Source organism: Argopecten irradians, chromosome 15, assembly GCF_041381155.1.
Source record: "Argopecten irradians isolate NY chromosome 15, Ai_NY, whole genome shotgun sequence".
Taxonomy (NCBI): domain Eukaryota; kingdom Metazoa; phylum Mollusca; class Bivalvia; order Pectinida; family Pectinidae; genus Argopecten; species Argopecten irradians.
Window position 1 is genome coordinate 7224856 of NC_091148.1, and position 16175 is coordinate 7241030.

A 16175-nucleotide genomic window follows, 5' to 3' on the forward strand; every position below is an offset into this window, starting at 1 on the left:
TGGTGGATTACTGCTTCCCAGAATCTATCAATTAATTTGTGTTGCAATTTAGATTGAATTTTTTTGATGGCGTGCCATTATGGTCTATTGATGGACCGTGCCGCCATATGTATATATTCATTAAAGCTGAGACCATAAATCCAAAATTGAAATTCTTTGTTGTCTGTGCATCTAATGATAACGAGTCAGAGGGAGGGTAAAATCCTGGAGACTATATTCGACAAAGGTACAGAAAGGGATCGGGGAAGTCCTGTTGATATTTCTTCTTTGACCCTTAATATATCTACCATATAGAATGTATATTGTAATAATCTCTGAGCAATTTCATGTAATATACACATATTGTTTTTACCGTTTGAATATATAGTTTATAGTATATTTATAGTAAACCTTCACGAGCCAGTCAATACATAGTTTATAGCTATATATTATAGCTAGTTTAATCCTCTATGAGCCAATTTATGTATGAATTATAGCCATATAATATAAGTACTGTTATTCATATATAAAACCTAGTCGAGTGACTCTAGGGAATATCTTCCGATTCTCATATGAGGTATTTTAAAGCAATAATGATACCTCAGCTTAATTCGCCTACATGTGCTTAACCTTCTCTTAGAAAGTATGGCATTATTACATTACATTGTTATATGCGGCTTTGCGTTCCGTTCGATTTTTCACAAATATTACTCTAACATAGTTTGAAGCGCACAAGAGGACGTTTCGTTATATGACTGTGAGTTTTGCCGTTTTCTGATTGGTCTAGACCGTTCGGACAGTTTTTGACAAAATGCAATGTCAACCTGAGACCGATGAACGCCTGTTCAGAAGGTGATATTGCAAACTTGTTTATCTGGCTATAAATAGACACAGGGAATTCCCTGTCTCTTGCACATTTTTCACCAATCAAAATAAAGCATTGTCGATCATCGGGCAATAGCCAAATCTAAATTGGCTGACAACAGTGAGCTAAGATTAGGAAAGATTTTTTTACACATGTTAAATGTAGCTATATGTTCGAAAGTTATACTGTGTACAGCGGAAGAAATAAAAGCACTTACTAAGGATACATGGATCAAAATTCTCTTTATTTTTTGTCCAATTAGTCTTATGGCGCTGTCCTCGCTTCAAAATTGTTTCAAGTAGCAAAACTTGTACTTGTCGTTTCATATAGCAAACCAAATATTGACATTTTGTAGGTAATACAAAGAATTGCTAAACCTTTAAAATTTGATATTTCCCTCGGCCTCGGTGAACATCAACTTTCTCAGGATTAACAATTCCTCATATTAACCTTCATAAAGTCAATATTTTATCAGGTTGCACATGCACAAACGAATTCCGTTCAATGAATATCATCTGCAGTACAATCTAATCTACAATGTAAGACTAACGTTTTGTGTATTAACAGTTGCTTACCTACTAATCGCATATAGCTTATGTCGACCACTTGGACGATGAGTCTCTGAATCAAAGTGTTATCGACTCTAAATAAAGTATATAATTATTATTATTATAAGTATGTCATGTCACATGTACGGACAGTTTCTAATATGACATATGCATGGCATGGAAAGAGCGAAGATTGGTTGTTGGTTTTTTTTACCCTTTTTTATTTATTTGATATATGTATGTAGTCACAGTGGCAACCTCGGACTCCCGAGGGTTATTCTGTTGCCCAACCAATTAGCAATTCTAAATCCCTACAACAACAACAATATGGACCATAAAACAAAACTCCTTACTAAGTTAAACTAGCATTCCTTTACTTACAATGTGGTGCAGAGCCGGTTCGACATACCATGAAGTGCCAGAGCAAAGCATACTGAAACATGGACTACCTCCATATGTATTATGACCATACAATTAGGGTGTCGCGAGTTTTGTGAAACTTGTGAAAATTGATTGGTTGTGCCCCACTACAACATACATATGAACTATAAAACCAAACTCCTCATTAAGTAAAACGAATATTATTCTACTTTAAATTGCACGCTTTGATGTGATAATTGTCTACCACATTAAAACAAAGACTAACGCCATCTTTTATTACCCTTGAAGTAATTTTAAAAAATATTTTAAATTAACATGTTAATGCATTTGTTTAATATTGCATTTTATATCAACTGTGGAGAAAGTTTTACTTTGCTTATAATGTTTCGTACTTTACTCCTCTGCGATACCACTATTCTCAAACAATAATCTTCATATTCGGTAATAATTATATAGTGGTTAAGCCGTTCCCCTTTCACCTAGCCGTCCGGGGTTCGATCCCCGGTGTAACGTTGAAAATGTACCTCCGTTGAAAATTGACCTCGGGTCAGTTTTCAACGTTGAAAACGGACCCCGATTGAAGTTGAAAATTGAACATGCCGTTGAAAATTGACAGCGTCTAGGGTCAATTCTCAACGGCAGGTCTGTTGAAAAATGAGCGTTGAAAATGACCTTGGCAAACTATCAACAGATGGTCTTTTGAAAAATGACCCTAGTACATTGTTGCACAGACATGATTCTCGAATTCTGTTATCGCCATTCCTAATATAAGCGACCCTTCTGTGCTGGTATTTAAGTTACGTAATTACTAAATTACGAAAATTACGAAATTTCGTATAGTTATCAAATACCTCATTTAAATATTTCAGGTGCTTGTATGTGTATTATGGAGAATGCGGCACTACAAAACTTTCATTTTTCTATTATTGAATTTTGTCCGTCCGTGTAGATAATGTTAATTTAATTGTTCTCAAACTGAGGAAATGCTATATAACACTGGGGTAATGTAGTAAATAAAAAGGAATTCTTGTCATCAACTGCATGCAAAGTTTGTACTATGTGGTGTTCACAAAGTGTTACAAAACTACAATTATGGGATATTATCAATTTGTTTCTTAATGATTTTTTTAAGATTATATTTTCGACGATCTTACGTTTGTCAGGTATTCAGTAATTGTTAATATATATTTATTCCCTGCAATACAAGAATACGTGTATTATTTATAGATCTGCGTATGAATCAGTTATGTTGTGTTCTGCGTATGGTAGGGTTGTGTTGTGTTGTTTTGTGGTTGTGTGTTTTTGTGTTGTGTGTTGTTTGTTGTGTGTTAATGTTGTGTGTTGTCGTGTTGTGGTGTGATGTTGTGTCGTTATGTTGTGTTGTTGTGTGTTGTGTTATGTGTGGTTGTGTAATGTTATTGTGTTCTGTGTTATTGATGTGTTGTTGTATACTGTGCGGCTGTGTTTTGTGTTGTGTTTTGTTGTTGTGTGTTGTGTTATTGTTCCGTGTTTGTTTAATGTGTTGTTGTGTGATGTTTTTGTGATGTGTTGTTGCGTTATGTTGTGTGATATTGTGTTGTGTGTTGCGGTATGATTGTGTTTTTGTGTTGTGTTGTGTGATGTGTTGCTGTGTGATGTTTTGTTGTGCGATTTTGTGTTGTGTGATGTTGCGTGGTTGTGTTGTGTGATTTTGTCGTGTGTTGTGTTGTTGTGTATTATTGTGTTGTGTTGTTTTGGGGTGGTGTTGTATTGTTGTTGAGTGGTTGTGTGTGTGATTGTGTTAGGTGTTGTGTTATGTGTTGTTGTGTGATGTTTTGTTGATATGTTGTGTTGTGTTGTGAGGCGTGTTGTTTGTTGGGTGGTGTTGTGTTGTTGTTGCGTGTTTGCGTGATGTGTTGTTGTGTTATGTTGTGTGATATGCTGTTGTGTGATGCGCTGTTGTGTGATGTGCTGTTGTGTTATGTTGTGTTGTGTTGTGTAGTGTTGTTGAGTGTTGTTGTTGGATGTTGCTGTATTATTGTTGCATGGTAGTGTGTTGTGGTGTGGTTGTGTTGTGTGTTGTTGTGTTGTGTGATGTTTTGTTGTTATGTTGTGTCGTGTTGTTGTGTAATGTTGTCTTGTGTTGTGTGGTTGTGTGATGTGTGATGTTGTGTTTAGTGTGATGTTATGTTGTGTGGTGTTGTGTTGTGTGGTGTTGTGTTTTTGTTGTGTTTTGCTGTGTGGTGTAATGTGTTGTTGTGTGGTGTTGTGTTGTGTAGTGTTGTTGTGTTGTTGGTGTGTTGATGTGCTGTGTGATGCTGTGTGGTTTCATGGTGTTGTGGTGTCGTGTTGTGTTGTTGTGTAAAACGAGTTCTTATGGGGTCACTTTTCAACGGGGGTCACTTTTCAACGGGTCGGTGTAAAAAATGCGTTTAAAGTTCAGTTTTCAACGCGTTCGGGGTCATTTTTCAACGTTGAAAAATGACCCGAGGTCAGTTTTCAACGAGGGTCCATTTTCAACGTTACACCGGCACGGACGCGAAAAGGTTAGGAGTCACATGGGTTTCCATCGACTGTAATGCCCCGCATCTATGTTACCTATATGCTTGTCGTAATGTTTTGCAACGAGTTATACGATACATTTAAGGTTATATTTCTTGATTAAATCAACAGTATATTCATATATTCAGTTTTGTTATGATATTTTTATGACAGTTTTCTCATATTGTAACCAATATGAAAGTAGTTGAACAATAATTATAAATATATATAAACTTTTCAGGAATATTTTCATATAACATTTGTAAAAAAAAAACAAAAAAAAAAAAACAACACGATAACTCGATGCTAATTTGCATACTTAATAAATTGATTAGTTCACCCTTTCTGTACCGTTATCGACTTTAGTCACCACGATTTTACTCCCCCTCTGTCTCGTTGTCGACTATATTCGACCTTCATTATTGACTTCATTCTTCACAATAAATATGCTATTAGAAGTATTTCTTTAATGCAATAATATATGAAACAATAGTTTAACTTCACAACAAACTTTATGAATACTAAATAGATATTTATTTTTATCAAGTTTATATTTTAATGATAGAATAAAACGATACAGAACAAACAGACGTTATCATCAAATAGCGGTTTGTTGGACTTTTAAAATCAAAATCCAGATGTAGCTTTTATAAAATTCATCAAATGATTCCTTAGTTTATTCACATGATTCAAATGACCTTTGCATTTTTAAATAAAATAACTTTGCACACAACTGGGCCTTTTTAGCGATATTTTCCCAGAATTTAAGGGGCGAGACCAATACTAGTTACTACATTTGGGACGGAATCAGGAAATTATACAAAGTACAGAATGAATGGAAGTCTCTTATTTAACAATGGTAGAGAGAGGAAGGAGGAACAATTTCTGTTTCACTAGATAAGTATTCCACTATAGTTATAAGTTAATTATGTTGTCCAATGACAGACCGCGTGATACAAGTGTTGGCGATTGGTGAAGTACTATTCTGGTTTTCGATGAAGTGAAATTATAAAAGCGTTAATTGTTTGCAGCTTTAACATATAAACATTAAGGATATAAATATGATATAAACTTTATTTATTTTACATCGATTGAGAAACAAGTTATAAAACTTATGTTAATAACCATAAAATTTATATTGTACAAGTTCTGATTTAGCGTTATTACTCGATATATCCCAAATATTCCACTGTTATACATTTGTATAACACAGCTTAATATATATATATTTAATTGAATTATGTAACTTTTTTGTCTTGGAAATATGCCCGTTCCTTTCTTGTTTTGTTTATCTTAGGGGAATTACAGAGTACATATCTAATTATTTCTAAATATATCACAAATATAAGTTTCCATCCAAACAGCTGAAATGCTACGGTGAAGCATTATTGATTAGTGAACAGTTTTATGGAAGTCTGAGATGCAAGTAATTTGGCGCACAGTAACAGACATTACACTTCTGAGAGTTCATTTTTGAAACGAAAAATGAAAAAAAACCTACATTTTCACAATCAAACATATCTTATAACTAAACGCTGTTAATTAACTGATGCTGACCAGTTTGTTTTCTCTAGTACATACAAAGTATTTTGTGAAGTGCATGCTTAGAAATGATTACACTAAACATTTCGTGTGTTTACATTTATTTAATACAATTAACGACACTGATACGTGGCTTTGCGTTCCGTTTGATTCTGTCAGATCCTATAATTAATCTAACTCTAATATATATTGATTAGCGTACAAGAGGAAATTATGTAACACCTGCATTAGCGAATTCCGTTCCATGACTATCACCTACAATCTAATCCTAAGCTTAACATTTTGTTTACAAAGGTTTAACTACTAATGACGCATGCAATATCACATATACGGACAGTTTCTAATATGAATTATGCATGGCATGAAAAGAGGGAAGCTTGATTGTGTATTTTTATTCTCATTTTTTTAAATTTGATATAAACATGTTTACCCACTGGCAATCCCGGACTCCCGAGGGTTATCTTATAGCCTAACCAAAGGGTTTAGGTTTCATAAGTCCTATTAACAGCCACGGTCATTTAAGGACATGTCATGTTTGTTTAGAGGAAAGCTGGAGTATCCGGAGAAAAAAAAAACGACCAGCGGTCAGTATCTGGCATCTGCTCAACTTGGGATTCGAATTCGCGAGGGCTTATGGTAATATGTCGAGAATTTTTAAGCACTCGGCAACCGCGAGATTTACATGTATTCGTCTTCTCGGCACGTGGGAACATGTAGCACGAGAAGTCGGGTCTATGTATTCTCAAGCTGTGCACCGAGCAGTACGGACGAAGTTTATTACAATTCTATTATTAGGGTGAAAATATTGTCAGGCTGCAGCGGTTTTCTCTGATTTAAAAAAAATATTTTTGATCAATATTAATGACATATATATAGCGCTCTATAACTCCAGCGTTACACAAACGGACACAGATTTCCGGCGATTATCGCCAGTTTCTTCCTGTTAGTATGTTGCGTTGCTATTGTTAATCAGTGAGGCACCTCATTTCATTTATACATTGCTAGTATGCAAAAGAATATTTGTGTATCTCGTCCTCTATATATGTATCTACAATACACGTAATTAAACATTGACTGCTATAGGCTACGCGGGATAGCACCGCAAGTTACGGAAGTATCCTATCAATGCACATAAATCATTTTGATCAACAGATAATTTCTATTCCCATTCGTGGAATCCCAACAACATGGCAGGCAAAGCGAGCAATTATAAATGCTAACATCGTAGAGTGGTAGCAATCAATACACATTAGCCAAGGAATGATGAGATAATCTACTTTTTATGTAACACACGAAGTGATTTTTCAATCCGTGATCTAAGCATAAAAAGTGTTTGCTTGTTATACGTAAATGTTTTTTACATAAAGTATAATCCATCTATCTCAGACTCGCTTCCCTCGAATACTCCTGAATACTTTGAAAAGATTACGTGGTTCCGACCGATTCACTGTATATCTCATCTGAAACAGATAGACCGAACCGCTATTTGTCGAATACCCCTGATTTCTCGAACATTAATATATTTATCTTTAAGTTTCATTAAATGCATAATGTCTGATTTTTATCCATGACTACCCAGTATTATTGTTATAATAGTTGAAAAAACTTTTATAATTGACTAAAATTGGGTAAAACACAGAATCGTCAAAATCACCCAAACATAGTTTACCAAAATTTAAGATTATTTTTTTTTGATTGGGTGACCAACCTCGGATGACTTGAATGTCCTGTTTTCTTCGAAATATTAACTAGGTCCCCTGTAGTTAGAGTTAAAGAAACTTCACTGTATTCGAAAAAACTGGGTATAATAACAAATTGCTCCGTGTGTCATTTGTTATGTTCAATTCACCGAAAAAACTGTTTTCCCGGATTTTAATTCTTAACCTAATTTACACATATAGTAGATATACAGATGTTTGATGCAGAAATCGTGAACTCACTTTTTACGGTATACAATGGGAGGACCGAGAGCGATGTTTTATTTTCGTTGTCTCAAAATGCTAAGCTTATGCTGGGTTTTTTTAATTGATAATTTAAGACATTTCTTTCTATTGAAAATCTGAAAAAAGCTAAGGTTAAAAGCATACTTCTACTCAAATGTTTAAGCAAAAAATAGCAAAGAACTTCCGACTATGTCAGGTTTGGAAAGGCAGTTATAATGGAAAGAAGACCATTGCAGGCCCTGTTGACCATTTGAAATAACTAAAAGAAAATTACTGATATTTTGTAGGGACTACTGGTTGTACTTTCCGTATACACAGTTTTAACAAAATTTGGCTCTATACAGTTTCTATTACGTTTTTACAATTTGCTTGAAGACCACCTTTGTATTAAACATTTCATATAAATATTAAGAAGTTTGATATAAGCTTTAAACTTTGTTTAAGCATTGATGTCACTATTTTTTTTTATTTTAGCGGGGTATGATAAAACAATTGTTTGCAAATTGTGTGAAGCCGCGTTAGCAGATTCTCACAAAAGTTTGCAAACAATTTATTTTTGATAAGGCGATAAAATTTTAAAAGAATAGTGACGTCAATGCTTATAATAATTAATTTGATTTTTGATAAAAATAAAATATGTTTATATGTACCATTCTAGTGATTTTTCAAGTGGTTCTTTTTTCTGAATCAATACCTATCTCTATTTTGAGGTCGGGGTTTTGGGCCATTCTCGGATTTGTTTTTCATAATGGTATGCTAAAAAGTATTGGCCAATCAGAAAGTCAGATTTGGGTATGAAAACAAAGAAAAACTAATTGTATATATTTCAATAAAGAAGCAACAATGATATACTAAATGAAAAATATTGTTTATTGTTATATAACAAAGAGAAACAATCAAATCATCAACTAAACAACAATAAACACATAAATTGTTTGTAAGCTCAGCCAATGCTTTTTCAATCATTTCTTAATTTGTTATTTTGTAATTTCTGAGGAGATCTATATCCCGATCTTTATCCCGACACAAATAGTATGATATCAGAACCAATACGTACACTGTGTCCCTGTACAACTACCGCTATTGACTGTACATACATTTGCAAGATGCATGCTTACGTATAGAAAGCAATTGGTATCTCAGCACCACAAAAAGAAAACAACGATTTTCTGATGTTTTATGTAATGCAGCGATGGAAAAATACACCCCTGCATCAGATTACACTGGTACATATAACATCTAGCATGATAAGATAACAGTTCCATATATCAGCTAAAATAATCAATAGATTCGTATAGCACCTTACATATTCAATAAATTTAAGTATTTTAACTGTAGATAATATAGCAGTATTTGATTACCCGATTCGTATCACTTACTTAAGCAGTATATGACGTCGTACATCTGAATTTGATCCGATCGTGTATTATAAGGGATGGCATTACTACAGTTTTACGGATTAGTAGGGTTTCACAACGATTTATTAATCCTTTCCGGATACACCAGATGGGATTATACATCCATTAGGAGATGAGATACAGATATTAAGTTTTGTAAGCGTGTGTGTTGAAAGTAATGATGTCAATTTTCAGATTTTTTTCTGTTCGAATATTCGGCGAGTCCAATATTCGGTGCGAAGGCATATATATACTTTTGTCGGAAAGGTAAAAATAAAAACAAACACATGTGCCTTGGAGCAATCCTCTTATCTTGTATCTAAATGATAACAGTAGGTAATGTTATCAATTGTTTGTTTGTTTGTTTGATTAATTTACGTACGGCCTCCCATGTATGCGGTGTATAGTGTGAATGAATTGTGAGATGCGTGCTTTTGGAGACTGGTATATTCATGTTGTGTCTTCTTGTATAGTGGAACTTTTGCCCTTTTTATAGTGCTATATCACTAAGAATACCACCGAAGACACCAAGCAACACACCCTACCCGGTCACATTATACTGACAACGTTATCAAGATTACATCTATTGAAATGTGGGTGTACAACGTTATGGTTTTGTATGATGTTTGCGAGCATAACGTCATAATTTTCGGAGAAAACGACGTGAATTACGCTCACAAAATAATGACGTAACAATCGATACCTACCCGCAAGGGGACTAATTTTGTAATTTGCAAAGACGGGATATTAAAGTAAAACTACTGTAGCACATAATATTCGGTGGTTTGTTATTTTTAAACAAAATCGCAAAATAACCCCAATGGGCTCCAACCACAACATCCACTCGTATACAGTGCTTGAACTACTCTTTAGAGGAAGCAAAAATATTAGAATCACAGGATATCGTGCTCTACAAGTAAGGTAGACAGACCGATGTACGCGTTTACTGTCACGGCTATAATTACATATGTATCACGTACGTATATCACATGTCAAGTAAGGGTGTTCTGGTTTGAGAATCCGCCATGATGTTTTAGTTTTTGTTTCGCACGCACGCGCTCATTACTGCTGATGGACGGGGATATATGAATTTCGAATGAGACTCAAACGATAGGTTTTACTGGGCTTTTTATATAATATTTATTTGGTCGATATTTTTGAATTTTATAATTGAGAAGAAAGTGTAAGTAATGGAATATATAGTAAGCTGTATAACCCCTGGCATCTGTTTTCAACAGTGAAATCTAAATGATCAGTCGCGTTAATGGGTAAGATTTTTTTCTGCTAACGTTGTCGATTCCGTATGCTTAATACTTTAAAATTAAAACATATATACAGAAATTATCAATGTATACTATTTCATTAACAGAATAAGTCACATTAACAACTAAATCAAACATGCATGCTAAATACGTGCAAGACTTGGATGAATATGGTACATGAAAAGAGAGTTATATTTAAGATTTAAATTTTGTATATATATTAACTAAAATGGTGGAATAAACAATACACTCTTTTAGGATATACTATAACGTTAGGTTTGTTACTAGCTATTAATAATGTAATTTTGACATTTGTTCATCAGCTTATATCATTATACCTCACCGCTGAGTCACAGTCGCTGATTGGTCAAGATACGTCACATGTGAAGGCGACAAAACACCGTGTATCCCGCTGAACGTCATGTTCAAAAATCATGTTTCCCTCATGCGGAGCCCCTCGTACGTTTAGAAAGAGTTGTCGTTCGTGTAAGGGAACTCTCCGAGGTATTCCGATAACAATCAAAATCGATGGTAGACGACGCTTTCGACCGAGGAAATCATAATGTATTAAAATTCTTATGATAAAGGATACAGATAACACAATTACACTCATGTAGTGTTTATATGGTGTAACGTGCTCAAGGGGGTTGATTTGGGCTGAAAGATACGGTAGGTCTAACTACTGTAACGTTAGCCCAACACGGCAACAGTGTTTTGGGCAAACAACTATACGTTAGACTTATTAGCGCGAGAAAAAGTTCATTTGTTTGGTATAATAAACAATGTATTGCCCTGACAATAGGGAGACATGACGCTTAATTAGTTTACCCGCGGCAAATCATATTTCCCTCGGGAATTATGACATGCCTTGGGTAAACAAAGCGTCATGTCTCCCTACCGCCAGGGCAATAAATGTATAATGTAAAAACTCTGATTTCGTATATATCTATATACATATAAATCTTACTCAACCAGACCACCAATTAAGATATCAAATAGATTTTCCCCTATATATGGTGACTACCTGTCTTTCACATGCAGTTATCTCCCCTTCTCATTGTACAACAATGACGGACGAAGCGTAAAACGTCATTTTTATTTCTGCTATAGCTAAGATTTAACAAAATATGGTGTATGATATCGATGTAAAAATTGCCGTATTTGTGTCATCAACTTTCGTAAACAAAACATGTTGTCGACCTCAGCAGACTGGATCTACAAAGAAAATAATGCTCACACATTACAATATTCGATAAACGCAATATTGAATTACGGCAATGTGTGAATTAGATGTTTCAAATAATCGCTCTGTGGACATATACCAGCACGATTTCCTCATATTAGCCAGAAGGAAAGCGTAAACAAACACAAATGCGTTTATGTTATTTACCTGGATCTCCATGTGCAGGTGGTGTCGACGTCAGTCACGTGATACGATTAGGAATTCCGACAAAACCCAAAGGTACCAGGAATATATATATGATCCCCTGATTTGTCTTATAGGCCGACATATGCTTTTGGGGAGCTAAATCATCAAGTTACGTGTCCATGTTCGAATATCAAAAATTTAAGCGACAAAGCGTTACCGTGAAATTAGCATGAAATATAACTTTAATTGTCCCTTTAAAATGTTTTCGTCTTAAATCGAATTCAAATGCCGCACCCATACAGAGCTGATTAATATATACAATTTGTATAATAAGCCTGCAGCAGACACTGGGTTTAGTGCGCTTGAATGTGTACCGCTCTTAATTAAAAGTTTGAATATTGTGTTAATTACCATAGTTTCTTCAAAATAGTTTTGATTTTGAGATATAATACAATGCAATACAATACAATGATATTAATTTAAAGTCGCTTATCAGGTACAAGTAGCATCAGTTTTTCTAGCTATTATTGCGACAAACAAGTATAACGTGCATGTACATGATACTAACAAAATTTAGGAACAAAGTATATCAAGCTATAATAATACGACCATATACCACAGAAATCTATTATAAGCTGTATTAGTTAAAAATCAACATGTTTTATTTAAAAACTGTGTTACTAAATACAACATATATAAAACAGATTAACCTGTAATTTACATAAATGCTAACATAGCAAAGGGAAAAAATGAGGAGTAGCTGAAATGATAATGATGCAAAGCAAATAAGCAAAGACCCAACACAAGAAGCAAAGGTAAACCAACAGAAATAATCATATGAAAAGTAATTAGCACTTAAAAATTATAGTCAGACATACGTATTGTTAAAAAAGTTATCACAAAGCGGCAGCGGACAAGCATTTGGAACAAGATTAAAATGGAATGGTCCGTGAACGAGGGCAGTATCAATAGAGCAGGGTGGTCGGGTAGTGTGGTATATAAGCAACTCGCCTTTCACCTAGCCGGCCTATGCGTATGTATACATGTAAACCTTGCGATTAGCAGGAGTTCCTAAAGGGGATATTTTGCGGATCGCTAAGTACTTCAATTCATTTTATCCCGTGGACCTTACGGTACATAAGTACAAATTACATCATGTAAAATATACAATTGATATATCAAAAGAGATGGAGAGTGATTTATATAATAGATATTAAATTTCCAGCCAAATGTCTCATAATTTTTTCAACTTTTCTGACATTTTCTTAAAAGCAAAATGAATAAATTTACCAGTATTTTGTAATTCTTTACCGTTGTTAACGCTTGATAATTTAACTAATTTAAAAACACTTGGTCTTCTGTAATAATATTTCTTAATATCCTTTTGGCGTAAATCAACATAAAATGGGCATTATAATAGAAAGTGATATTCATCTTCAAGTTCATTTAAATCACAACATGTACACAATCTATTCTCTCGTGGGATATTTTGTTTTATACCCTTTTCAATATTCAGATAGTGTGCCGAAATTCTTATTTTTCGTGAAACATCTTTTATACACAGTGTCAATAGGCTTTCTTAAATAAAATTGTAAACAAAAATTATCATTTAAATGTTTATACAGTATACCTCGGGTTGTATTACTTACATTGTTGATAGCCTCTTGTCTATACGTATACCTCATTAATTCTATTTTCAATAATATTAAATGTATAACAGTCAACATAACTATCATTCCAGAGGTATTTTAATCCAATGCTTGCTAGTTAATTTCTAATGTTGATTGACCACTCATCATTAGTTTCAATTCTAGTATCTAAACATTTTTAATACGGTTAGAAGTACCTTTTAGTTTTATCCAATACTTTAAAAATTCTAATTTTTCTGAATATATAAACAAGGGCAATTTTCCTAGTTCTAAATAGACAAAAAATCATTAAAAGTTGTTTTATTTACTCCAAGTACATGTTTGCAAAAGTTTGTGTGACCTTTTCTACATCAGGAGCTTTATGATGTCCCCAAATTTCATTTGCATATCCCAGTATACTATTAATATATGTATCAAAAATAGAACACTGTGTCAAAATATAAAATGCATGATTTTTCAATTTACTACATATGGAAAAATAAGCTTTTCTTCCTTGATTTGCAACATGAATTTGAGTTTTCTTAAATTTACCATTGTAATTAAATATAACATACCAAGATAATTGAATTTATCGACTACATCAATGTTAACATTATTGTAAGTCCAATATTCATTTTCCCTCTGTCTACCTCTGTTTCTGAAAACCATTATTTTGTCTTATCAACATAAGGAGTCAACTTACAATCGTTATTATATTTATATAACGTATCAATCATTTCTTGCAGAGATTTGGGCGACTCAGCAAGCAGAACTATATATATCATATGCGTACATAATCAAAAACAAGTTAATCAAACCAATTTCTACTGATGGACATTTCTCTCTTATAAAACACATTTCACAATCATTGATATATAAACTGTACATAATCGGTGACAATATTTCGCCTTGGAATAGACCGATCGTGTTTCTATAATATTTAGACAAAATCCATTATATTTGATACAATATTTCACATTTTGGTAAAGTGATTTAATGATTTTAGCATGTTTCCATCGATTCCCTGATTTATAAGATTAGTCCATAAAATATCAATTAGATCAAATGCTTTCTTATAATCTATAAAGCAGCAATATATATTTTTTTTTGCTTTTTAAAGTTTTGTTTATCAATGTATGTTTAACGAAAATTTCATCAATTGTAGAACATTCAGGCTTAAAACCAAATTGGGCATCTGTTATTACATTATACTTCTGATCCCATTTCATCAGCCTTTTATTAAGTATCGATGTGAATAATTTACCCATACAACTAACTAATGTCAGCCCCCTATAATAATTTTGGTTAATGATATCACCTTTTTTTGTAAAATGATACTACACAACCTTTTGACAATGACACTGGAAAAAAACCAGACTTAAATATATTATTGAAAACATTAGTAATACACAGAAGTAGTTCATTCGAACAGTCTATTAAAACCCCAATCAAAATGTTATTGTCGCTAAGGCTTTTGCCCCTTTTCAGATTTTGCATGGCAGCTATTATTTCATAGGTACTTATCTGCATGTCTAACTCTTCAACAATATATCCGTTTCTCGAAATGTAGATATTGTCAAACTCCTTATTATTCAAGTTTTTGAAGTTGGTATAAAAATCATCAATCTTTAAATCCGACTGAGATACTTTAGCTTTTTGTTTTTAGAAATATTTAAAGTATTTTTTCGGATTATTTTTTTCCGAATCAGATCTAACATATTCCCTTCATATCTCTTGTATTTTCTTTTCAATTTATTTTCATATCTTTTGTATTCTGTTTTTTGTCAAAAAGTATATGCTTATTAACTTCTGACTTAACTTTATTAAAATTTGTCAATGCCTTTTTATAGTCAGCATACTTTTTCTTACATTCATTTGTAAACCATGGTTTATCTAATTGGCTCAGACATATAACACTTCGAATACGCTTAACGAACTTCATAATAATTTTTGTTTGTTTGTTTGTTTGATTTATTAACGTCCTATTAACAGCTACGGTCATGTAAGGACGGCCTCCCATGTATGCGATGTGTTGCGTGTATGTTGCTGGAGGTGCGTGTTTTGGGAGACTGCGGTATATTCATGTTGTGTCCTCTTGTATAGTGGAACTATTGCCCTTTTTATAGTGCTATATCACTGACGCATGCCGCCGAAGACACCAAGCAACACACCCCACCCGGTCACATTATACTGACAACGGGCGAACCAGTCGTCCCACTCCCGTTATGCTGAGCGCTAAGCAGGAGCAAAAACTACCACTTTTATAGACTTTGGTGTGTCTCGGCCAGGGGACAGAACCCAGAGCCTTCTTCACAGGGGCGAGCGCTCAACCAAAAGCCAAAAGTGAGGTGATGTCAAGGGAGACGTTAGGAAGAATTAAATAGTGACATAAATGCTCAAGTAGATATAACCATTTTTCATTATTTCGCGGATTCAATTTACGCAATCATAGCAACGTGCCGCGATATCGCGAAAATTACATCCCCGCGAAAAAAACCGGCCATACGGTATATGTTACTCTATCACAAAACAGTAACTTGAACACATATATCGGTAATTCGAACATATATAGTACCTCGAATACTTATCAGTTATTCCAGAACATATAACCGCAAGACCTGTTTTTTTTTAAGTAAGTCGCCAGTTCCGACTACCCTTTTCATTCCTCTTTCAAGTAAAATTATCTGTAGCACACGATACTCATTGACACGTCAACTTTGAATCAAACGGTTTCGCTGATT